The 25,810-nt window shown below is 42.5% G+C and overlaps 1 protein-coding gene across 5 annotated transcripts in view; it reads right to left on the minus strand.

Annotated features, from left to right (window-relative positions):
- The window catches only part of DGKA (diacylglycerol kinase alpha), a 334,273-nt gene that overhangs the window by 227,216 nt on the left and 81,247 nt on the right, over positions 1–25,810 (minus strand). Inside the window, exon 1 of one of the 5 annotated variants that reach the window (XM_077483433.1) lies at positions 9,476–9,499. The exons of 3 other annotated variants lie outside the window; for them this stretch is intronic. The gene's annotated coding sequence lies outside the window, so the exon portion shown is untranslated. Of the gene's footprint in view, positions 1–9,475; positions 9,500–25,810 lie in introns of those variants that run through there. One more of the 5 variants, XM_077483428.1, reaches the window with a different exon arrangement.

The following is a 25,810-nucleotide window of genomic DNA, read 5'->3' on the forward strand; positions in this document are numbered from 1 at the left end:
TCTTAAAGGGACATTGGTCCCTAAGAGGAAGAGGCAATTATGCTTCATTTATACCGACCAACAGTGCCCACAAGTGCCACCCATTAATGCCCACAAGTGCCACCTATCGATGCCCACAAGTGCCACCTATCAATGCCACCTAGAAGTGCTGCCTCATCAGCGTACATCAATGACAGACAAAAATTACCCGTTATAAAATTTTAAAACAAAAGCATTTTTTTATTTTTAATTCAGTCTTTTTAATTTTTATAAAAAAAAAAAATAAAAAAAAAATAAAAATCTCACAGGTGATCAAATACCACCAAAAGAAAGCTCTATTTGGGGGAAAAAATTATAAAAATTTCATTTAGTTACAGTGCTATATGACCGTGTAATTGTCATTCAAAGTGCGACAGCGCTGAAAATTGGTCTGGATAGGTGGGGGGTTTAAGTGCCCAGTAAGCAAGTGATTAAGGATCTGCTACAAAATATGTCTTGTTTTAACAATTCTGTATATGTCAGCCATACAAGAAGTTCTAAGCATTTTATTTTTTACCTTTGTATACCTAGTTACACCTGTTCTCATTTTCACTCTACCACAACATAGTTGTTTCTATAACGTTAGGTGCTGCTACTGCACTGCTCTCTGTGTTTGGATGCAGAGACAATAAAGGCATTGGAAATAATGCTCACAGTTTTTTGTTTTCAGTTAGGTCTTCCATCACTCATCAGATAACCTTCCATGTCTGTCAAAAATTACAGATATCAGATGTTCTCTATGGTACAAACAATATCCCCTCAAAAGTACTTTTAGGCAACCGTCCCCGTTACATAGAGGTCCTACATCAATACACTTGTTTCTTTGTTTCTTTACAGTAAAGGAAAAGCAGTAATAGAATTGTATCCACGGCACATCATTTCAGGTCATGTTGTAGTACTAGATTTCACCAGCATGTGGCCCTGTCAATTGCTCATCTCTGTCCCAAGAAATCCCAGACTTGCAGAGACCTGCACAAGAACAGTCCTAGACTGACAAAAAATGTCCAGATTTTTATAGAAGTAAAGTTTCAGAAGCCGATGTAATCACTTACTGTGTACGCAGCCTCTTTATCTATTAATCTGTGCCTATGTTTCAGTTTAGGCTGGTGCCGTGCCCAAGGTTTCCTTTTTCAGGGTAGCTCATTGCTCCTGAAGCCACCCTTACATGCAGGGATTAAAGTCATGTCTCCCTACACTGTGCAAATCAAAAGACACACACAACTACATGTCTTAGGATGGCAAGGCACACCACTGCTCCTCCCTCCTTCAATCACGCACACTGTTTTCAAGCTGCACTATCCACTCTTTTCTGTGAAGATTGGAAGTTCAGGGAAGCAGCAATGAGAGAGCAGGAGTCAGCAGCATTAAATAATTTTAACAAAACAGTTTACTGGAGAATGTTTTTTTAATGCACTCAACGAGGTTCATTTACTAAATCTGGTGCAGCTGTGCATGATAGCCAATCAGCTTCTAACTTTGGCTTGCTCAATTAACCACTTAAGCCCCGGACCAATTTGCAGCCAAAGGACCAGGCCCCTTTTTTGCAATTCGGCACTTTAACTGACAATTTGCGTGGTCATGCGACGTGGCTCCCAAACAAAATTGGCGTCCTTTTTTTCCCACAAATAAAGCTTTCTTTTGGTGGTATTTGATCACCTCTGCGGTTTTTATTTTTTGCACTATAAACAAAAATAGAGTGACAATTTTGAAAAAAATGCAATATTTTTTACTTTTTGCTATAATAAAATATTTTTGGTTAAAAAAAAAAATCGCAATTAGCGATTATTGATTGGTTTGCGCAAAAGTTATAGCGTTTACAAAATGGGGGATAGTTTTATAGCATTTTTATTAATATTTTTTTTTTTACTAGTAATGGCGTTCAGCGATTTTTATTGTGACTGCAACATTATGGCGGACACATCGGACATTTTTGACACATTTTTGGGACCATTGTCATTTATACAGCAATTAGTGCCATTTATTTATCACTGTCATTTATACAGCAAAGTAATTTAAATGCACTGATTCCTGTGTAAATGACACTGGCAGTGAAGGAGTTAACCACTAGGGGGCAGGGAGGGGTTAAGTGTGTTTTTTTTAAACTAGGGGGCGTGGCTTGGCGTCTGACGTCACTGATTGTCTTTCCCTATAACAGACTATCAGTGACAGGCTCAGTAGGAAGCATGGGGAGAGGTTTGTTTACACAGACCTCTCCTCGTTCTTCAGCTCTGTGACCTGATCGCGGGACACCAGCGGCGATCGCTTCCGTTGGTCCCACGGCCACGGAGCTCAGGACCAGGTCAGGGGCGCACCAGCGGCAGCGTGATCCTGACTCGCGGCTGGGCACTTAAAGAGCAACGTACAGGTATGTGCTTGTGCCCAGCCATGCCATTCTGCCGACGTATATGTGCAGGAGGCAAGCCTTAAGCGGTTAAGTTCTGACAAAAAGCCTGCAGGCCGATTGGTTTCTATGCAGAGCTGCACCTGATTTTGCACTCCCCAGTTTTAGTAAATTAACCCCCAACAAGTTGTCCTCAATTTATGGAATCCCAGCCTTTTGGTGCTGAAAGCTGCTGGGCACTGAACGGTACTAATGTTTAGGGCAGTATGCGCCCACGGACGATTGCCTGGAATGCAAGCAGTCTGAGTTCTGGGCTTTCGTCCCTGGGCGCATACGATTTCTTAGTGCACAGTCCATCCCTCTCCATCTGCAATATCTTTCAGCCTCTCATAGATTTTTACAGGTTGCAGACAGCGGGGCTGGACAGTGTGCCTGTGCCTTCTGCCCACACCAAAATGCCAGAGACTCATGCATCGGGGCTAAATGCCCAGTGTGAAGCCTAAAGCCTAAAAGTTAACACTGGGGGTTTAATACAGCTTTACGGGTCTTTGTTAGAGTATTTTTCATTGTGACAGGTTTCAGGGACCAGCAGACAACTATTCAACATGTCTATGCTTGAAAGTACTTCCATTAAAAGAATGAGTTAAAATGATAGAAAATAGTTTGGCTTGCAGTCCGCTGAGTGGGCTGCCAGAGAAGCAATTGTGCTGGGAATTATTCCTCAATTGGAACAGTAAAGCTCGAGGGAAGCGTGTATTTTCCTTAGAGGGAACAGTCTTAATGATAAAACACTTTGTACTTTTTCTCCAGCCCTATAAAAAGACCTGGAGAGTTTTGTATTTGCCTTATTTAGGAAAGGATAAAGTTTGCGGAATTTAATCAGACAATGCATTATTTATGGTACAGATAGGTAATTCTTGAAACTCCCTCAAATGACTGCTTTAAAAGCAGCAAAAAAAAAAAAAAAAGGAATAGTTTAGTGGAGTCACATGCTCATATGGCCAGTATGGGAAACAAATACTTACCTGTGACATCCTGAATTGCAAACACCACCAGTTATACCAAGTATTACAAGTTTACCCAACATTTGAAAGAAAAAAAAAGTTTTGCAATGTTTGTGGCTTTAATGAGAAATTAAATGGTTCATTTGAATTTTTTTTTTTTTTTTTTTAATTCTGGATTTTTTTTAAATTCTGGATTAGCTGGGGAAGGTTAAGAACTCCTTTTAATGCAACTCGAGGCATGCATTCGATTACAGATTTTTCCTTTAATATACTAGTTACTTCCACAAGTGCTAGAGGAGTCATGGTTCCCAGAGTGCATATTGAAAACAACATAAACACATGTTTGTAGCCGATTCATGATTTTTCTTGGCACTTGAACAGGGAATACGGTTTCTGTAATGATCACAGTAACTTAAGTCATGAAGACAATCCAAAAAGCCTATGTCAACAAAGGGGGTCAATCTTCCAGTGGGCCCTACAGCACACTCTACCAGAGCAGTTTCATCATCAAGGCCAGGCCATAAAGGTGTTTTCCCAGAAAATCCCTGCAGGACAGAAACATGGGTATCGAACATGGGTATCGTATGGCACCATCATGTCCCATTATTAGGTGAATCTAGCATTTCTGACAATGGTCCAGGTCGGGAGAGTGGTTATACAGTCTTAAGCTTTGGAAAATGACTAATATATTTTTTCTGCATCACCCTCCCTTGTTTAATTGCTACATTTCAAGTGTATGCTGCTTGTTGGTAATATTTCCTGGCACATTTCCTGGTATGGCAACATAGGAGTCCCACTGGTGGCTGGGTGGGGCTTAAACTTATAGGGTAGTCGGGCCTATGAGGTAAGAGGAGCAGTGCTTACCCATGAGTATGCTGCCATGCGACTTATGTGCAAGGAAAGGAAAAATTACCACTAAGTACACAATTTTCCAGAGGAAGGCTAGAATCCATCTCAAACTTTGTACTGCAGGCTGTATTCCTTGCATATTTACCTTCACTTCCTGTTCCGCAAGTTGCTGTAACCATGACAGTAAGGCCCCTTTCACATGGGGTGGACACAGTCAGGAGTCCATCTGCTTTGCAGGGAATCAGCCCGTTTATCCCCACTGAGCAAGCGAATGGTCTGTGTTCGCTGTGCTTATGTAGAGCAGACACAGTCTGCTGTCCTCTATGGGCAGGCGAATGTTAACAGACCACCTGTCCATTTACACCTGACTGCCATCCAATACGATTGGCCAGAACAGATCCCCATCCATCTGTTTTTAGCGGACAGGATTGGATCAGATGTCAGCGGGTGTCAACAGACACATGTCTGTTGGCACCATCATTCTGTAGAGGGCAATGGATGGTCCGATTGGGTCTGCCTAAAAGAAAAATGACCAGCCCACCCATGTGAAAGGTGCCTAAGTGAAGGGAAATTTCTCAAATGAAGCCCCAGAAAGCTGTAAAACTTGACAGAAAAGCTCGACCCCTTCCTGATTCTACCTGAAACAAAAAACAGTTTTGGCAGGACATACATTTTAATGTTAACCCTTCCATCCCTAAGTGCAATACATTAGCATTGCTTCCTTTGAGAAAACATTTTGCAGTGTAGGTACTGCTGCTCCATTGGAAAAAAGTCAGTACATAGAATAACCCATGGAAATGCATCTGTAGGTTTTTGGTCATGTGATTGAGCTAAAGGTCCCTATTCTAAAGAGTTTATGGAATAGTATTTAATTTATGTTCATAGGGACAGGTTTGCCTTGTCACCGCAGATACAGGCTCTGCCTCCTGTTGTACAATGTGCTATAGAACAGATGTGCTTTATTGCTCCTTCTCACAATGAAAGCCTTTGAGTCATCTGACATATTGCAAACAATGCACTTGTGCGGCTGATATCCCAGATTAACAGTTAAATAGATAGGAAGCTGTCAGTGAAATACTCAGGTACCTCTAGTGACCATCCTAGAAATCCCTATATTCAATACCAAGATACAGTATGTTGGAGTAAGCATCTACCCTGACGTTGGGGCACTTACTCAGCTGGAGAACCACATTTCCCTCCCATCCAGCACCTCTCTTCTCTTTTTTAGTCTTATCTGATCCACATTTCTCCCTAACTGTGGTGGAGGAGCAATGGAATTGTGAATGCCTTATCCTTACTTTTCTTAGGCTTCATACATACTACTAAAACTGATAGCTCATGTCAGAGCCATGTACTAACAATTCAATGTTAGTACCCCGATCTCTGTTGCTGAGCTATTTTGTTCTGACAGGGGGGAGACCCCCCGCCAGAACACTCTGGTTGATGCTCTCAGCCATTGGCTTCTGTCAGACCGACTGCCATACACACAGGCCGAATGTCGGCTGGTTTCTATTGATCTTCTTATCAGAGTTTTTGCCTTTCATATTTTGATGTAGTCTTTGATGGGTAGTCTTCCTCCTGCTTATGCGCTTCTTTTTTTATATATATATATATATATATATATATATATATATATATATATATATATATATATATATATATATATATATATATATATATATATAAAATGGAACCTTCAAAAAAAGCATATAAATATGTGAACATCACATAAAGAAGTTGCTTTTGGGTCCGACCAATACTTTTTTTCGGATAAACAAATATAAAGTTTAGACTGTCTGTGCTCCCACTGAGGGGATTTTCACTGCTCATATCCATTTTATATACAAGAACAAGGACTTTCCAGTACAGGGAGAAATGTCCTCAACAAGAAAAAAATAAAGCTATAAATTTGATTTAAAACGGTACGAATGAGTTGAAACCTGTCAGGTTAATTGCAGTCTATGTCCCTGTTGGGGGTGTTTTACCTCACTTCCTGTTCTGGTGATGGGTGTTGGGCAGAAATAAAGAGATTTCTCTACAGCAATTAAAACCTGACAATGGCTATTATTGTGGTTTTACCTAAAAAAAAGGAGAAGGGTCTAATATGTCCAGACCCCTACAGACCAATTTCATTGCCAAGTATTTTCAGATTTTAAAATATTGGCTAAAGATCTGGTCAATAGGTTGAGTAGAATTATTACAGCTATTATTCATCCAGACCAGTGTTTCTCAATGCCAGTCTTTAACACTTGAGACCCACACTACGTCTATTGACGTCATGGGGTTTCGCTGGTTATATCTAAATGATGCCTGAGTCCACAGACATCATTCAGATATTGCCGTTTTCAGCCGGCGATTCCCTACACCATAAGAATGATCATAGCGGCTGTTCCGCCGCTTGATCGTTCTTACGGGCGGCGGGAGGGGACACCCCCCCCTCCCGCCGCCCTCCGGTGCTTCTACCGACTCACCGTTTTCATCGGTGAGTCGTCACAGGATCCGCCGGCCCCAGCATGTGATCATAGAGATTTCAGGCGGACTAGATTGTCCCCGGAGTCTCTATGATCGTTCGGAGGCCGGGCGCGATGTTATGACGTCACGCCCGGCCTCGGTATTCAAATTAACGGCGCCGATCTGGCTAGGAAGCCATGATCGTTTTTTTTTTTATTCTTCCCAGCCTAGAGGTGAGATATGGGGTTTTATTGACCCCATATTTCACTGTAAATAGGTCCGATCGTGCCATATTCCTATTACAAGGGATGTTTACATTCCTTGTAATATGAATAAAAGTCATCAATTTTTTTTTATTTTTTTTTTAAGTGTAAAAATAAAAAAATAAAAATAAAATTAACAATAAAAATTATTATATATATTTTTAAGCGCCCCTGTCCCCGTGAGCTCGCACACAGAAGCGAACGCATACGTAAGTCCCGCCCACATATGAAAACGGTGTTCAAACCACACATGTGAGGTATCGCCGCGAACGTTAGAGCGAGAGCAATAATTCTAGCCCTAGACCTCCTCTGTAACCCAAAACATGTAACCAGTAAAAAAAATTAAAGCGTCGCCTGTGGGGATTTTTAAATACCAAAGTTTGGCGCCATTCCACGAGCTGTTGGGTATCTATTTACTCGGCGTATCCTCCTCTTTCACATTATGCAAAAAAATTAGGCTAACTTTACTGTTTTTTGTAAGCATGAAACTGTTTTTTTTCGTTCGAAAAATTGCGTTCAAAAAATTGCTGCGCAAATACCATGCGAGATAAAAAGTTGCAACGACTGCCATTTTATTCTCTAGGGTCTTTGCTAAAAAAACATATATAATGTTTGGGGGTTCTATGTAATTTTCTAGCAAAAAAATTAGGAATTTTACATGTAGGAGAGAAATGTCAGAATTGGCCTGGGTCTGAAGTGGTTAAGGTGCACCTTGAGGACTGGAACTGAGAAATACTGATCCAGAGCAAACGGGGTTTATACCAAATTCCTAAACTGCCGTTAATATAAGGTGCACATTCTTAGCTATTGAGATTCCTGTGGATAAGATGACAAATAAAGCCTTGCTGTCATTAGATGCCGCTAAGGCGTTTAATAGCATAGAATGGCGTGGGAAGTGCTTAGGCATTTTGGCTTTAGGGGTACATTCTTGTGTTAAGCCAAAGGCCTTTATCAGGGTCAATGGGAATCTGTCCAGCTCTTTTTCTGTTTCATGGACAAGGATGTCCATTGTCACCACTTCTGTTTTCAGTAGCTATATAGCAGGAGTCTCTAAACTTTCTAAAGAAAGTCAATTTACTGTCCTTCAGATTTTAGGGGGGCCAGACTGTGCCCAGTGGGAGTAAACAGTGCCCGATCTTTGGTACTAGGGGGAGAAATAGTTGGTGTCATTGGGAGGATTAGTGCTCCATTTTTGTTGTAAGTGGAAGGAATTATGCCCCATCATTGATGTCAGTGGAAGAAATAGTGCCCTATTGTTGGTGTCAGTGGAAGAAACAGTGCCCAATTTTTGGTGTTGGTGACAGGAATAATGCCTCAAGGGTCGGCTAAGGGCAAGCAAAAGGCCACATCTGGCCCCAAGGCTGCAGTTTGGAGACCACTGCTATAGAGCCTCTGGTTGCTTTGTTGAGACAAGCGGAAGAGGTTAGAGGCTTCTGTAGAGCCAAACATGAGGAGAAAAAAAGCTCTCTATGCAGATGATATACTGCTATATCTGCCTGATAGTCAGGGTTCACTGGTTACTGTAATTACTGTCAGAGACTTTTTTTTTACTTTCCGGTCTTACGATCAACTGGGAAATGTCTAGATTAAGATTACTCCCATTGGACCCCCTCTATGACCCTCTCCCTCCTGCAGAATCCTAACTTCAGGTGGATTGAAAGGTTAAACATCTAGGGGTGGTTATCTGTACTCTTAAGGAATATGTCCCCCATAATTTGCTACCACTAGTAAAGTATGGTGTAAGTTGCCAATCTCTGTGGCAGGCCGTACTAATCTCTTGAAAATGGTTTGGGTGCCGCAATTAAAGTATTATTTACATAATTCGCCCTGCTGGATTACGCAGAAATAGTTTATGAAACTTGCTAAAAAAATGTTATGACCTGATATGGGGTAATAAGCCCACAATTATATACAAATATTTACAATATCCAAATGATCAAGGGGGCTTTCAGCAGTAAATCCCTGGTTACATTTTCAGGTGGCCCAACTCCAACATCTTGCAGGCTGGGAAAAAGATGGTCTTCATATATCCTCTTATAATATACTCAGTTCTCTATTTCACAATGACAGCCCTTTATTGACCTTGGATTCATCTCTTCCACCTTTTAAGCAATATACTTATCCTACATTTAACCCACAGCGCTGTCACCTTTTTTTAAACTCTAACCCGAAATTAATACCTGTGCAACAACCTGTTTCATAAATACCAATGGTTGACTAATGTGATCATATAGAGGACTGCTGCTGTTAACCAAGAAACCTTATGCTGCTTGTCACAAATGAACTTATAAGGCCACAGCGCTGTCCTAAAACAGTATTACTCCAATTTCCCCATCAGTACAACAAGATATGTATATAACCGTATATACTGTAAGTAATCAAACAATATAAATATACTGTATAATAAATGTGCAGGTATGATTAGTCCCACAAAACAGTTCATATTAAACTGCTTCATAGAAAGTGCTTCTTAAAAGACAACAGTCTCCAGTGCAGCTTCTGTGCTCTTTTAGTGCTTCATGCAACACTCTGTGCTTTTACTCACTCACCAGATATCATTGACCTTGTGCTTTTCAGCTACAAAGTCTCCATGAGCTTGTGGATATTACCATCCCAGGTCTTGGCAGGAATGATCAGCTTCTCCTCTCCTTCACTGATATGCTCTCCCAGTGCTCTAATGTGCTGCACTATTCAGATCTGCATACTTCGGACACCATACAGGGGAACAAAAGGGGGAGCACATCCAGGATGGTCACGTTCCTGGATCAGGTGGAATTTTCCAGGTGTAAATGTCTGCAGATCAGAGTGGGATCCTAGGAAATGGAGCGTTCTATGGGTTCTCTCATGCTGTGCACTCCTCGCTCTCATTCATCTCCTCTCTGCCCATCTATGGGGGGGGGCTCAGCACTGCATTCTCCTGCACAGGGCAGCCACACAGAGCTCCGCAATCCTCTGCAGCCGGGGAGCATCTGGGGCAGTGCAGAGGCTTCCCGGCTGCAGAGGCTGTATACTGTTTGATCACTTATATACATATCTTGTTGTACTGATGGGGAAATGGGAGTGATACTGTTTTGGGACAGCACTGTGGGCTTATTAGTTCATACTTATATTACATTCTATTTGATTTATAAGGTCTGGCAATCCATTAACAAAATGCTGGGTATTTTAGTGTATACCAATATGGTGAAACAGAACGCTCTCTGAAGTTTTCCGCCTGGAAGGTTTTTCCAGGTGGGAATGCTCTGGGATTGATACTTTACTGCATTTGTAATCCGACGAATCAGCTCTGTATGAACCTCAGAATCGAAAGTGTTTTTTCCATCACTACAACTAAGAAATGCTCTGAAATTCCACAATTTGGTTCTTGAACAGTGTAGTCCAAGCTATTAACACAAGGAGCCTAATTTCTAAAGTTTACACGTGATAGCTATCCAATTTGCTTCTTAAATTTCCTATATCATGTAGGCAGAAATTGGAGTTGGATGTTGATGTGGCTCTAGGAGACATAGTCACATAGGTTGAAAAAAAACAAGTCCATCTAGTTCAATCGGGGCGGGACACACACACACACACACACACACACACACACACACAATCCCATATACACAATCGTATACAAATAGTTGATCTCCCAGCAAAGCATGATCCAATTTGCTCCAGTAGGGGAAAAAAATCCTCTCTGATCCCGCCGAGAGGCAATTGGATCAACTTTACCTATAAATGTTAGTATCCAGTTCTATTATGTACATATAGGAAAGAATCAAGGCCTTTAAAGCAATCTACTGAGCTAGCCAGAACCAGCTCTTGGAGAAGTCTATTCCACATTTTCACAGCTCTTACTGTGAAGAAACCTTTCTGTATTTGAGGATTAAATCTCTTTTCCTCCAGATTGCCCTCTTGTCCTCTGTGATGACCTTACAGTGAATAACTCAACACCAAATTCACTATATGGGATCAAACAATGAACGTTCAGTTGATCTCTCTGTCTGCAACTCAGAATCAGTTAACTCTTCATCTTGCATAGGTCCTATTGAACCCCAGAACTGCTGCATAGGATAGGTAGGAAAGAAGCCTGAATGTTCAAGATGCCCAATCTCCTGGCTCTTTTATTCACTTGTTTTGGAGATGTCCAAAGTCACATTGATAGTGACAGGATGTAATAGATGTGATAAACTCTGTTCATAACACTGAGTTAATACCAGATCTTGTTCTATGCCTATTAGGTTATATAAATCCCAACAATCTAGAACATGATCAGGTAGTGGCTGTTACAAGATCTCTTTTTGTAGCCTCTTGCTGGGTCTTGCCCAAACCTCCTTCCCTGGGGGACTGGACCCTGAGATGGATAAACATGTTATGGTGTATTTGATAATAAAATAAATGTGTTGTTGTCAACGTTTTATCAGTCAAACTAAGCAGGAAGGAAAGGAGAGAAAGAGAGACCTAGAGAGGAGAAGATAGGAAAAAGGGGGAAGGGAATTGTTGTTGGTCGTTTTGTTTATTTGTATATGTTTATTTTTGTTATGTGAAAGTAAAAAAAGAAAATCCGATTAAAAAAAAAAAAAAAAACCTGACCTGTTAAATTGAACCTATCCTTATTAAAAGCCAAACAAGAGTGCGGTGCCTTTACCCACATCAACCTGACTTTGGTTTTCACATTGACTTGTATGGGGAGGGAAGAAGTTCTGACACAAACAAAAGCCTGCCGACAAAAGCTCCTCTTTAAAGCAGAGTTCAACCCAAAAGTGGAACTTCCACTGATCTGCTTCCTCCCCCCACATTTGGCAGCTTTCAGGGAGGAGAGGGGGTGGGTACGTTTTTGACAGGTACCCCTCCCCACTTCCAGGAGATGTGGCGCAGTCTCTTGGAAGTTCGGCCCTCCTCCTTTCCCTCGCTGCTGGGCCAATTCGAAAGCGCATCGCGATTTGTGCACATGCAATAGGAAGTCGGTTGTGAAGCCGAAAAGGCTTTACCGCTGGTTTCCCTTACAACGAATGATGGCGGCAGCACCTGACAGCTGATCTGAAAATTGGCTGGGGTACCCACATCGTGGGCTCCCTGGACAGGTAAGTGTCTATATATATTAAAGCGGCGTTTCAGCTGAATTTTTTTTTTTTTTTTAAAGTCAGCAGCTAAAAAAAAAGTAGCTGTTGACTTTTAATAAGGAAACTTACCTTTCCAGGGTGCCCGTGATGTCGGCCGCCAAGGCCAGCATGTCCCTCAGCTCTCGGGTCCCAGCGCTGCCATCCTCACTAAGGGAAACAGGCAGTGGAGCCTTGCGGCTTCACTGCCCGTTTCCTACTGCGCATGCATGAGTCACGTGGCGCTTTGTGAATGGGACGCGATGTGTTAGGGAACACACAGTTCCCAGAACACAGCGCGCCCCATTACCCAGAAGACAACACAAGGAGGAGAGAAGACAAAGATCACCGAGGAGCAGGAAGAAGGCAGATTAGGAAGAAAGCCCAGCAACAGGGATTTCTGACAAGGTAAAAAAAAAAAAAAATTCAAATTTTTTTTTTTTAAATTTAAGAATATTAATGATCTTTTTTTTTTTTTTTTTAGGGTGGCCCTCCACTTTAAAAGTCAACATCTACAGTATTTGTAGCTGCTGACTTTTCTTTTTTATTTCTCCAGGCAGAACACCGCTTTAAGAGCCCTTTCACACTGACAGAGCGGGAGGCGGTGCTGTCATCTTAGAAGTGCTTTTTGGCTGCTAGCAGGGCACTTTTGCAGATGAGGAATTTTTCAGGCACTTTACAAGTGCCATTTTTAGAGCTAAAGTGCCTGAAAAAATGCCTCCAGTGTGAAAGGGGTCTAAGTAACATGATTAAAATGGTTGTAAACCCTTAAAAAAAAAAAATAAATAAATAAACCTGCAAGACAAAGGCATAATGAGCTAGTATGCATAGCATACTAGCTCATTATGTATTACTTACCTTACATCGAATCCCCGCAGCCGTCCTCGACCCCCCCCCCCCTCTGGCCGCGGACATCTCTCCCACAGCTTACTTCCGGGTATCGCGGCTCCGGCTCAGTGATTGGCCGGAGCTGCAATGATGTCACTCCTGTGCATGTGCACGGGAGCCGGTGGTAACAGCATATCTAACTGAAGCAACGGCATGACGTGCCATTGTTCCAGTGCGCATGTGCCGATCACTTCAGCACATGCAGACACAGGGGAATATCTCCTAAACAGTACAGGTTTAGGAGATATCCAGTAGCTACAGTTAAGCCTTAATATAGGCTTACCTGTAGCATAAACTTATAAAAATGGGTTTACAACCACCAAGTAATCAGTGCTTAAAGCGGAAACAAAATTCTTCCAATTAACATTAAACTATTTGTAATCCTTATTCTTCCAGAAAGGAAAGTATATATCTACTTGTTTTAACCTTTTTTTTTCCTTTTTTGTTACATTTCCTTCCTGGGTAGTGGCCTAAACCAAAATGAGGTAATATATTGAAGGAGTCTTACTAGGCATTTGTTTTCGTTCTGGTTCAATGTTTTTTTTTTTTTTTTTAGGAAGAGTAACGATAAAGCACCCAATCAGCCCATGCAGGGGCTTGGAGTGACAATATAATTGAAAAGAAAGCTTTATACAATGCCAAAGAAATAAGAGAGAACAACAATGGTTAAAGGAGTTGTAAAGGCAGAAGGTTTTTTTTTTATCTTAATGCATTCTATGTAGCAGCCCCCCAGCACCTCCCAATTACCTACCTGAGCTCCTTCTCTCTCCACTGGTGTCCACAATCCCCTCAGTCATCCAGTACACTCCTCCTAATTGGCTGAGACAGAGCAGCGGCACTATAGGCTCCCACAGCTGTCAAAGTCAGTCAATCAGGAGAGAGAGGGGACGGGGCCAGGTTAGGACTCCATGTCTGAATGGTAACATGGAGCTCTGACGCGGCTTGGGTGACCCCTGTAGCAAGCTGCTGGCTGAGGGACACTCAAAGGAGGGAGGGGCCAGGAGCAGAAAATAGGGACCCGAGAAGAGGAGGGTCCATGCTGCTCTGTGTAAGACCAACTTTACAATCGCTAAGAAGTATAAACAAATAAGCGACAAGGTCCAGGTAGGATCCACGTGGATAGCAATGTCAAACCTGGACAAGCTAAATCCCTAATAATGGCACAGTATAGCCAGTGCATTTATTTTTATCTGGTGGAGGGAAGAGGGGCTTTCTCAGCACACCCTCTTGCCTGAATGCCTGGGCTAAGGGCAGCTGGATTTCAGGAAGTAAAGGCTTCATGAATTATCTCCCCTTACTGAAAATAACCACAACCAAAAACTGCTAGAGGGGTGTTTTTCAAAAGTGATTTCTCAACAAAATAAAGCATGGAGACATGGATGGATGGGTGAGCTTGCTTCGATTATATATTATTCCATTATATATTAAAATGAATTAAACTGTGTTTTCTGTTTGTTACAAGCACAGATTAGTTCCACTTTAAGTGTAAAGCTGGCCATGCACAAAATTCTTTATGGGTGGTCCTGATAGCACCCTCGTACCCGACACTCTTCATTTGTAAAATCAAGGGAGGCAGCACTTGCATTCAATCAGATCCAGGCACTGTCCAGGTATTTTGGCAGCCAGTGCCTCTGGCAGTCAGAATACAATAGCCGCAGAAGGAGATTTGTCAATGCTTTTCACAAACATATGGATAACTACCATATTTATTGGTGTATAACATGCACAGGTGTATAACATGCAATTTTAAGAGGGAAGTTGAAGGAAAAAAAAAAAAACTTACATTTTAAATAAAGAACTTTGAAGAAAAATTAGGGTCACAGCTCATCACTGCACCCTGCTCAGTGCCCATCTGCAGCCTCTAAATTGCCCATCAATGCACCCTGCTCAGTGCCCCTCTGCAGCCTCTAAATTGCCCATCAATGCACCCTGCTCAGTGCCCATCTGCAGTCTCTAAATTGCCCATCAATGCACCTTACTCAGTGCCCATCTGCAGCCTCTAAATTGCCCATCAATGCACCCTACTCAGTGCCCATCTGCAGCCTATAAATTGATCAACATTGCAGCCTGTTTAGTGCCCATCTGCAGCCTCTCCTTTCCCATCATTGCAGCCTCGCCAGTGTTGGATTATCCCTGCTGTCTCAGAGGGAAGACAAGGAGCTGAATTACACAGAGCCGTGATCTCCTGTGTACCCAGCGCTCCGTCACTCACAGCCATGCCACCCAGCCCTGCCCATATGACAGACAGAACAGTGGCCCAATGCGGGGCCAGGAGGCGTGGCTGTGAATGATGGATCGCTGGGTACACAGGAGATCGCGACTCCATGTACGGTAATTCAGTGGTGCACGCTCCTCTTCCCTCAGAGACAGCAGGGATCTGTGTATAACACGCACCCATGATTTTCCCCTGATTTTAAGGGGGGAAAAGGTGCGTGTTATAAGCCGATAAATATGGTATATTTTGTACTAGATATTCTGCAAAACACTTTAGTGGTAATGTGACAGCTTATCTGTTTGCAAATTATAGAAGAAAATACTGCATTCTCAATTAAATCAACTGCCTGAATTTGAGATCTGACATTCTAAAAGACAAGCAAGCCTGGACCTCTCTCTCCTGCAGAGCGAGTAGAATTATTTAGCAATGAAGTGTTAACTGAACATGAGCACAGCTCAATTTAAGAAGAAAACTGCAAGCACCAACTGGTTACTTCTTGTAAGTAGGTGAGTGGATGAGTCACAAAGCTCTGCTGTGTACAAGCTGTATTGCTGCTTCAAGAATGCAAACAAAGCCAGTAACATTATTAATGGAGACGGTATACTGGTGATTCAAACCATATGCTTGTACTACTTATATGCACCAAAGGGTGCAATCAGCATGAGTTCTTGATGCAACAAAATCACGCGGTGTATTGTGAAAATATGAAATACAACAGCATAACAATCTGTCAGTGCTTGAGAGATAAAAGAACATAGTCTTGCTAGTAGTTTTCTTTCAAGGTTCCTTGTGACAACGTTCCCATAGAGATACACAACGTAAAATGATATCCATGGCCTTGCAGCTCTTTCTAGAATGGGGAGTCTTTAAATCAAACTAGAAAACAAAAAAAAAAGGGCACCAGCCTTGTGCAATATCTTTAATCAAACTGTTAAAAATGTTATTTTTTTACTCACAAAAGATGCTTTGCAAAAATAGTATAAACCAGCACATCCATTCAGATGATAGCTCACTCTACACACTGGATACAAGTGACCCACTGTCAACTTTATCTCACACACAGTGACTGCTGTTTACAGCAGGTTAGCTACTATCCCATGCAGCCCTCGACCTGGAAGCCATTGCTTAACACGCGAAATGCTGAATAACATCATACAGCACTGGCAAAAAGGGCTTACCCTCAAAACATCAGCGCTATTCACCTGTATGGTAGTGACTAAGTGTAAGAGAATGTCTATCAGATGTTTTGCTCACAGAAATGCTCATTATTGGTAGAATAGGCAACAGGCGTGCGCACACGCAGTGCATGTTGCGCTAGATGGGCAATTTAAGGATGCTCAGCCTTTTTTAAGTGCTGACTGGCCTTTCAGCTATTCCCTGCACCCTTCTACTACTCTGCTTCTTCCTTTGTTGCTGACCAGGCTTGCCTCTGACCTTAACTTGGATCCTGATTCTGCCTTTTGTCAATTTCTGACCCCATCTCTGTTCCTGATCATGTCTTTGTCTTATGATTCTGTTCACCTGCTGCTGAACTCGGCTATCCCTGTGACTAAGGATGAGCTCAGGCATGTTTGCAAACAGCACGCGCAAAGCCCGCCAGGAAGTTGGCACTGTGGAGTGCTAATCACAAGCAGTGAGACATTGTACTGATGCGTCGCTGCAGAGATCGGGAAATGTCTCACTGCTTGCGAATAGCGTTGTGCAGTGCCGACTAAAAGTGCTTGCAGCAGGTGATGCAGTTCCAGGCATTCTGGCAGAACATCAGGTCAGGAACAATAACTGTGCACGGAGATCCAACTAAAGTTAAAGGGGAGCTCCACATGGGCTTCAAGTTCCAGGTAAGGATGAGCTCAGGCATGTTCGCAAACCGCACGTGCAAAGCCCACCAGGAAGTCGGCACTGGACAGCACTAATCACAAGCAGTGAGACATTTGCCGATCTCTGCAGCTACGCAATCGGGACAATGTCTCACTGCTTGTGATTAGCTATCCGCAGTGCCGACTTCCTTTTGGGCTCTGCACGTGCAATTTGCGAACATGCCTGAGCTCATCCTTACCTGTGACCACACTTCTGTTCCTGGCTCTGTTTCCACATCCTGTTCAAGTGCCTACCTGGCAGCCATCTGTATCAGCTCTGCTCAACACAGTGCGTTCTTGTCTCAAGTCTGCTGGGAGCTCTGACAAGCATTGCATCTGGAACTTGAAGCCCATGCGGAGTTCCCCTTTAACTTTAGCTGGATCTCTGTGCACAGTTATGGTTCCTGACCTGATGTTCTGCCAGCATGCCTGGAACTGCATCACCTGCTGCAAGCACTTTTATCAACACGTGCCGCCACTCGTGTTCCTCCTGTCCCTCGGTACCCTCTGTTCCATCTTCAGTGGGACCTGGGCTGGAGATACAAGAGGGGCCTACCTCATCATTTCAGTCTCCAATCGGGTACGAGACACTAAGTGACAGTAGACAGACTCCACAGTGGGTCACTTGTATCCAGTGTATAGAGAACATTTTTTGCAAGCAACTTTGTGAGTAAAAGAGAACGTTTTTAATAAAGATTTTTAATAACATTTGATTAAAGAAGCTGACGCACCTTCTTTTTGTTTTCTAGTTTACTGTTTCCACTTTAACATAACTATAGGAAATGAAAAGAATGGCACTACAATGTATGTACATTTGAATTGCTCCCAGCATGTAATAAAGCCTGATACCAATCTCTTCACTGAAGTATTGGATGCCCTTTGGAAATGCAACGCTTGTGTGGGCAGACTGATATTCCCTTGTATAATTGCCCTAGGTCTTTGGACCCAGACCTTATTATAGAAAACAATCTTGCCAGCACAAAAGGTACAAACGTTTATCTGCAGCTGCATTGCTCTACTGCAGCATCTAAAGCAGAAGTAGTAAAGTCTGACTTATTTGCACATCTGGTAGGTCATGTGTCATTTTACATGCAATCCAGAACTGTGGTGCGGTCCCACCATAAGACCACATACTTTTTTATTCCAGATCAATATGTTCAAAAAGCCAGACAGATTTTAGAAGCAGGTTCATTAATTGCCCATCAGTAGGAATGCCATTAAATACCAATGTCCCCTAGTGTATGGGTAATAGGAGATTTTTTTTGAATGCCAATGGATAATTTGACATCTATTATATCAGTGATGTTCATCAGTCATAATGCTGTAACCCAAATATTGGGGTAAGTGTCAGCTTTAAAGCCCTATTCTAGTTTGGCCAATTAAAAAAAAAAAAACTTACTTGATTTCCTGTGCTGTCCAATGCTGTCCTCAGTGTTATTTAAGGTAGAAAGCTGCAGAGAGCAGCACCATGTTATTACATAGTCTGCCCACCAGACTACGATAAAGAGATCAAGATATGAAGAGGATCTGTAAGGTTAATGGACCTGGCCGAAGACACCTTGAAAACGGTACACACATTTTCTTTCATGGGTGTGGGGGCCTTCCAAAGGTTTCTTAACGGGTGAACCAAAGACATGCAGGTAGGTTAATTGGCTTCTGTCCAAAATTGTCCCTAGTATATGAATGAGGACCTTGGATTGTGGGCTCCTTGAGGGTAGGGACCAATGTGATTGTGCAATGTACACAGACAGGGACAGGGACAGGGACAAATGTAGATACTCACTCAGGTTGAACTGGATGGACTGGTGTCTTTATTCAACCTTACTAACTATGAAACTATGAAACTATGAACCCTAGCCCAGAGCTGGGGTTTAATGTACTGTGGCAAGACTATGGAAATTCAAATCATTACAATTTCTTTACATTCAGTAAATAAGCTTTAAAAGAAGCCCTCACTGACCTCTACATCAGCCACAGAGCAATTCATCCTCAAAATTCACAAGCACTAAAATCATTCAGCTTGGGTCTCTTGTGCCCAGCTCACCAACCAACCTGCAACAAACCCAATTGTGCTGTCTAACAGTTCAGGTTAAAACCATGGGATTTAGTTTGTACACATTTGCAAATATATGCATAAGCTGCAGGGCCACTTCACAGTAAGTGAGCTAGGAATTTTTCTTTGTTTTTTTTTTACATGTGTCAATCTTCCATGTGCTCCTTGCTGCAAAGGCTAGTTATAGGTTGGTGTCGCTGCCCCTGGTAAGGGTCATGACCATCTGATGGGAGGGATACCACACTTGCCAGTACTATGTTGTCACTATCTGGTCATGTCATACCATGTATATTTTGACACATTTTTTCTTATCTTTGTAGTATTATATACGGTCTCTGTTTTTATGGCATCTCAATAAGCTTCTGAGGAAGCGGTGAACATCCGTGAAACATGTCGAGCATGCCAATCTAACTGATATAGGGTGAACTGGTACCGCTTTTTTTTCAGTTGTACCCCAGTTGATTGAATAGACAGAGAGATATATACTTTTTTTTTAATTTATGTTTTAACATATTGATGTTAATGTAATAAAAAATTACTTGTTTTATACAAATTGTTCTGGTACCTTTAAAGTCCATTAGCCTCAACCATAAATTTCTCCAACTCTCAACACAAATTACACAGAAAATGCCAGGTAGTACGGGTCTCCATATATGGCGGTCCTACCCCAAAATTAAGCTGTATTGGGTGGTCACATTTCAGTTGAGCTGCCTAATTTCAGGAAGGGCATGGCCAGAGAAACTGGAAGCAGCCCCTCTCTCCGTGATGCCAGGCTCCATCAAATGCATCAAAATGGCATTCTTCCTAGGCACTGGAAATCCCCCACGACATCTACCATCTGGGAATAGGTCACAGAACTAAATCATATCATGTGCATGGAGGAGCTTTTGGTCATGGCCAATGAAAACTACTCCAAATTTTGGGACTTGTGGATTTCATGGCTTGAATTTTCTGATTCCCCCAAACTTCCTCAATTTTTGAACCGATAGGTGCTAACAACTTGTATTGGGGTATACGCGGGTGGCCCCCATCATCCCCCTATTTCATCCTTTCTAACTCTGGTCCCTTCTTTTTACCCCCTCTTTAAGCTGAAAAAATGGCACATATTGGAATGTTTATTTGTATTCCTGTGGATAGTCTCATCTCCTGGAACAATTTCCTTACACACGCCAGGCTGAGCCCACTAAGGCACCCGATTCAATTTACAGTGAAGCTGTTCAAGTAGACGTCAGAGCTCGCATTTTCTGGTAAATTATCAATGGCCATGCACTTTATTAGCATTCATTTTTACTCTTTATGGATGACATTTTATATCACTGATCATATCATCACTGTTATGTTCTGTGCACACGGTTGGACTTTCCATCAGAAAATGTGCGATCGGAGCGTGTTGTCGGAAATTCCGACCGTGTGTGGGCTCCATTTGACTTTTTCCATTGGAATTTCCGACACACAAAGTTTGAGATCTGGATATAAAATTTTCCGACAACAAAATCCAATCGCGTAAATTCCGATCGTGTGTAGACAATTCCAATGCACAAAGTGCCACGCATGCTCAGAATAAATTATGAGACAGAAGCTATTGGCTACTGGCTATTGAACTATACAAATCCCATGAACGAAAAGCGCTCTATGAATGGAGAAATTTGACCTTTCATTCGTCAACCCACCCAATGATGGAAGCTATATGGATTGGAGGGGGGGAGCCTACCTGGCCGGCAGAACACAATGAATACTGCTAGTGGCTACAGTCACCACCGGTAATCGCATGTAAAAAAATCCAACAGGCAAGATGGCTGCGTAGACTAGGAGCTCTGCTCTGATGGGTCAGCGCCAACACCAGCACACAGCACGCCTGGTTAGCAGCTCTGACAGCGGTCTGCGAAGGACAAATAGCCCCATGCCAGTGGGACCTGTTCACAGGTCCCTGGAAGCCCAGATTTCCTGAGCAGCGAACGCTTCTCAGGATCCCAAGATGACAGCCGCAACCAGACCTCATGCACCGGAGATACAGGGGACTCATGAGCACAGCCCAGCCCCTGACCCTCTGCTCTTGTGCCTTATCTCAGGGGCTCCTGTGCATATGCTGCATGCAGGGGCTGCTTCACCAGCATCCACAGAATCACTAATAGGTAACACTATGGAAGACTTCCTATTATCCTCTATGGAGGAAAGCTCCACACAACCCAAGAGGAGAGGGGCCCACCCTATCCACCACCCTGAACTGTCCACTAAAATTGCAGACATGTATTCCAGATTCTCAGACATGCTCAGCATTGGTCTGTCCCAAACTGCTGCTAAAATTAAAAAGGACATTAAAACAGAACTACAAAACATAGGATCCCGCAAAGAATCAATTGAAATTAGGCCACTACAATTCGATACCTTGGAACAGTATAATTCTTCTGAGGATTTTTTTAGCAGTATTTTTAATTCTGTATTGGTTATCCATGGTGTCTGTCTTTTCAGATAGGCGACTAATATCACCGTTGTTTGGCATGTCCAGACCACCTTGAATGGCACATGCCACACAACGGAAAAGCATCCGGAACTGAATAGCTCTAGTCTTCAGTATCTGGGCAATCTACCACTGGAAATAGCTTCCCTATATGAGGTTTTCCCGGGGGGGGGGGGGGGGGGGTAACAGATGTCAACATATTTGCCGGTACAATGGGGCATGTCTAACCGGGCTACCTAATGTTTTCTTTGGAACCCGCACAATTCCAGTAAGGAACTTATTCTGGTTACCTCCCATATTGATAATCTCCTTTACCATCCTGTTAATCCCATACCCACCTTTCGGCCTCCTCACCCTTACCCACCATGGTTCCCCATAGTAACCCAAACAGGTTATGCCTTTGATTTTTGGCTACAATGGTTGTGTTGCTTGTATATATTTCAATAATTATATTCTACTCTCTATTATATGTTGTAATACAAGGGCGCTGCAGTTGGAGCAGCTCATCTGTGCCTTCATCTGGCCAGGCGACATGGTTCACCCCTCTCCCCTGGACAGGAATGCTTCTTCTCTGGCAGAAGAAGACTCTACTAAAGTATCAGAAGGATTGTTGGGACACAGTTCCCTTTCCCCTCTAGAGATAGCTATATCTCTTATCCATTGCTATTTGACTCCTTTTTCTCTTGCTCACACCTTTCTTTCTTCTAGATGTCCTACTGGAAGCTCTCACATATGCACCCTACCTAACCTGAAACCCAGGCATCCAGGCACTTAATTTGACTCATCCATCTTAAATTTCCTAATTTTTTACTAGCTAATGCAGAGGATAAAACAAAAAGGGGTAGCAATACTTTTCTCACACAAGTGCAAATTCACACTCATGTCAGAACATAAGGACCATGGACCAGGACAATGTTAGATGACCAACTCTTCTCTTTTGCCTCTTACTATGCACCCAATCGAGGCCAGGCAAAGTTCTTTGATAGCATGTTCCAGAAGCTGGGGCCCCTGATTGAGGATATTGTAGTATTTTGGGGGAGACTCCAATGTAGCCTTTGATTAAGGGCTTGACAAAAAATGCCCACCGGGTGTTTAAACAACCTGTCCTCCCTAACAAAGCCTATGCATAGCTAGGAGCATCCACCAACAAGGCCTAACAGATCTATGGAGAGAACTCAATCCCCAAACAAGGGATTTCACTCACTTTTCTCAATCAATCTTTCTCCAGAATTGATCACATTTTCTTATCAACGACGCACATCTCCATTAACGCACAAATCCTTTATAAAGGGACTCCATGGGGTCAAACCACTATTTAGTGTCCTAAAGGAAACAGACATTGGAGATTTAATGAGTCAATCCTTAGTGACCCAGTGAGCACTACTGAAATTGAGAGAGCCATCAATGACTATTTCCTCCAAAATTACATAGAAGGTGTAAATTCAGAAACTCTATGGGGAGCTCATAAAGCATCATCAGAGGAAAACTCATTCAGCTCTCATCTCAAACCCCCAAGCTCATAGGATTTACATAGACTAGGAAAGAATTTCCTAACTATTAGTAAACAACATAAGAAAGATCCTAAATCCATGCCAATGACCAAATTAGATGAGGTCAGACTAGTGTTAAATCTTGATCTCACCTCAAAAGGCAGAAAAGAGTTTAAGATTGAGTGGGGCCTATTTTTTTCACAAATGAGAGATAAGATGTACTCGATGCTAGCAGCCGGTCTGACTCCCAAACCTCACTCTTATACGTTACCAAAAATACGCCTCCCAAATGGCTCTGGGACTCATAATCCTCTCAGAATTATGGGTACCTTTCATACATTTTTAAATAAATATCTATAGCGGGGGAGCACAAGAAGACCGATCTAGCCTTGACTACTTTTTAGACTCTCTGCCTATTCCCAAACTGGAAGACCGCCATATAAATAAATTAGAATCACCAATAACTGCTGAAGAGGTGGCATTGGTAATCAAAAACCTGAAACAAGGTTCTGCCTCTGGACCAGACGGTTTCTCGAGCCCTTACTACAAAACTTTTGCACCCATTCTATCCCCATACTTAGCACGCTTCTTTAATGCCTTGAGGAAGGGAGCTACCCTGGAACGTTCACTCAACTTAGCCTTTATTACAGTAATCCCAAAACCAGGGAAAGACCCAGGAGAGGTTAGCAAATACTATAGACCCATATCACTGAATAATAACGACCTGAAGATTCTAACCAAGATTTTAGCAGACTGGGTTTCCTCTTTCATAAGCCTATGTGTTCATAAAGATCAGGTAGAGTTCATCCCGGGCAGCCAGGTCCGGATCAGATTAGATGGGCAATAGACATTATTTCACTGTTGAGATCAGGCTGGGATGGTGGGCAACCACAAGAAGAAGGACTTCTTTTATCTATAGATTTACAAAAAGCCTTTGACTCTGTTTCCTTGCCTTATCTATTCAATATTTCACAGCGTTGAGGATTTGGCCAGAACTTCACTAACATTTTAAGAGCTTTATACTTGTCCTCCGAAGCCAGAGTAAGACTTCAGGGATAATATTCAGAGCCTTTTCTGATCTCCAATGACAGAAGACAGGGATGCCCACTTTCCCCCCTGATCTTCGCAATAGCAATAGAAACTTTAGCAATCAGGAGTCACCTGGATATCCATGGTGTACGTTATGGCCCACACACGTGCAAATGTGCATTCTCTGCAGATGATCTGCTCTTTTTCATCATATCCCCACTTATTTCCTTACCAAATGTCAGTCGCCTACTGGATGACTTTGGAAACATCTTACGCCTCCATGTCAATGTCGCAGGCCCTTAACATAAATATACCAGACTCACTAGTCTCTCGGCTAAAAATGAATTTTACTTTTACATGGAATAATTTCACCATTCCTTACCTAGGGGTGCACATACCATCCAGGATAGATCAAATATAGGCTACCAACTACCCACCAATATTTAAAAAACTTCCATCAGATCTGCGAGACTGGTCGACATAATCTGTCATGGCTTGGGAGGGTGCAACTGATCAAAGTGACTTTACTTACGAGAATCCTCTACCTTTTTCTGTCCCTACCCATACCTTCTAATATGGAGAACTTGCGATGCTTCCAGGTGAAAATGATTGCCTTTGTCTGGGGCTCAAAGGGACACTGAGTAGCTAAAGGGGTCCTCTTCCGAGCTCGCAACAGAGGGGGGATAGGGTTACCTAACCTACTTTGGTACTACCAAGCCGCCCAGTTATCAATTGTATACTCTCGGTTTGCTAAACCCGATTGGGTGCATATGGAAAGAGAAGCAGTACCACAATTCACACTGGACTTCCTGATGTGGAGTCACCCAAAAAGATTACCTGAAATTCTTGCTACAACACCATCTTACTCCCTTACATTATGGGACAAACTCGAAACTCATCTGAAGTAGGTTTCTCTGACTTCGGCCACTAGCCCATCTCTTCCATGATCCCCAATTCCCCCCCAGGCATGAACATGGGGCCTTTCAATGGTGGCTGAACAAGGGGTTGTACAGAAATCGGCCATTACTTTAACTCAATAGGACCGATTACCCTAGACCAATGTATCAATAAACGTAAAATGCCAACATCTGAAAAATGTAGATATCAAATTTCACACTTATTACATGCAATATGGAAATCCAAACCGTTACCACCTAGCATCACACCATATGAACAATGGAGTGGCCAGATTATGAAGCAGAGGGAAGGGATCATGGCAATATATGAGTCACTATCTCTAGTGCACACTAAAACATGCTATATGTTGGCCCAGGAAAAAGATCTGAATCAGGAATGGGAGTTTGATGACTGGCACAGAGCGACAACATGGTCAAATCGAGGTATACTCAGCACATCTTTAAAGGAGGCAGACCTAAAAGTTCTAACAAGGTGGTACCTTGTTCCTACTAGATTAGCAAAACTGTACCCTTCGACCTCCCTCCTATGTTTCCGAGGGTGCACACACATGGGCTCCATGTTACATGTTTGGTGGGAATTCCTAAAAATAACAGGGTTCTGGAATAGGATCTTTACAATAATCAAAAAGACTACAGAATTGTTCATTCGCAAGTCCCCTTATATTGCTTTACTGAGCTTCCCAATAGAGAAGACCTCTAAAGGAAAGAGAAGCCTTATTCACTTTATCTTTCTAGGAGCTAAACTAACGATAGCGAAAGAGTTGAAATAGCCCATTGTCTCCAGTAACCTGGCAAAATATCATGGATCATGGCCTAGGAAAAAATGGTCAGTATCCTTCAAGATACAGTCAATAAATTTGAGGCCACCTGGGAACAATGGGCTGATTACATGCACAT

Source organism: Lithobates pipiens, unplaced genomic scaffold (genome assembly GCF_037356315.1).
Source record: "Lithobates pipiens isolate NorthernLeopardFrog02 unplaced genomic scaffold, aLitPip1_a1.2 Scaffold_16, whole genome shotgun sequence".
NCBI classification, from domain to species: domain Eukaryota; kingdom Metazoa; phylum Chordata; class Amphibia; order Anura; family Ranidae; genus Lithobates; species Lithobates pipiens.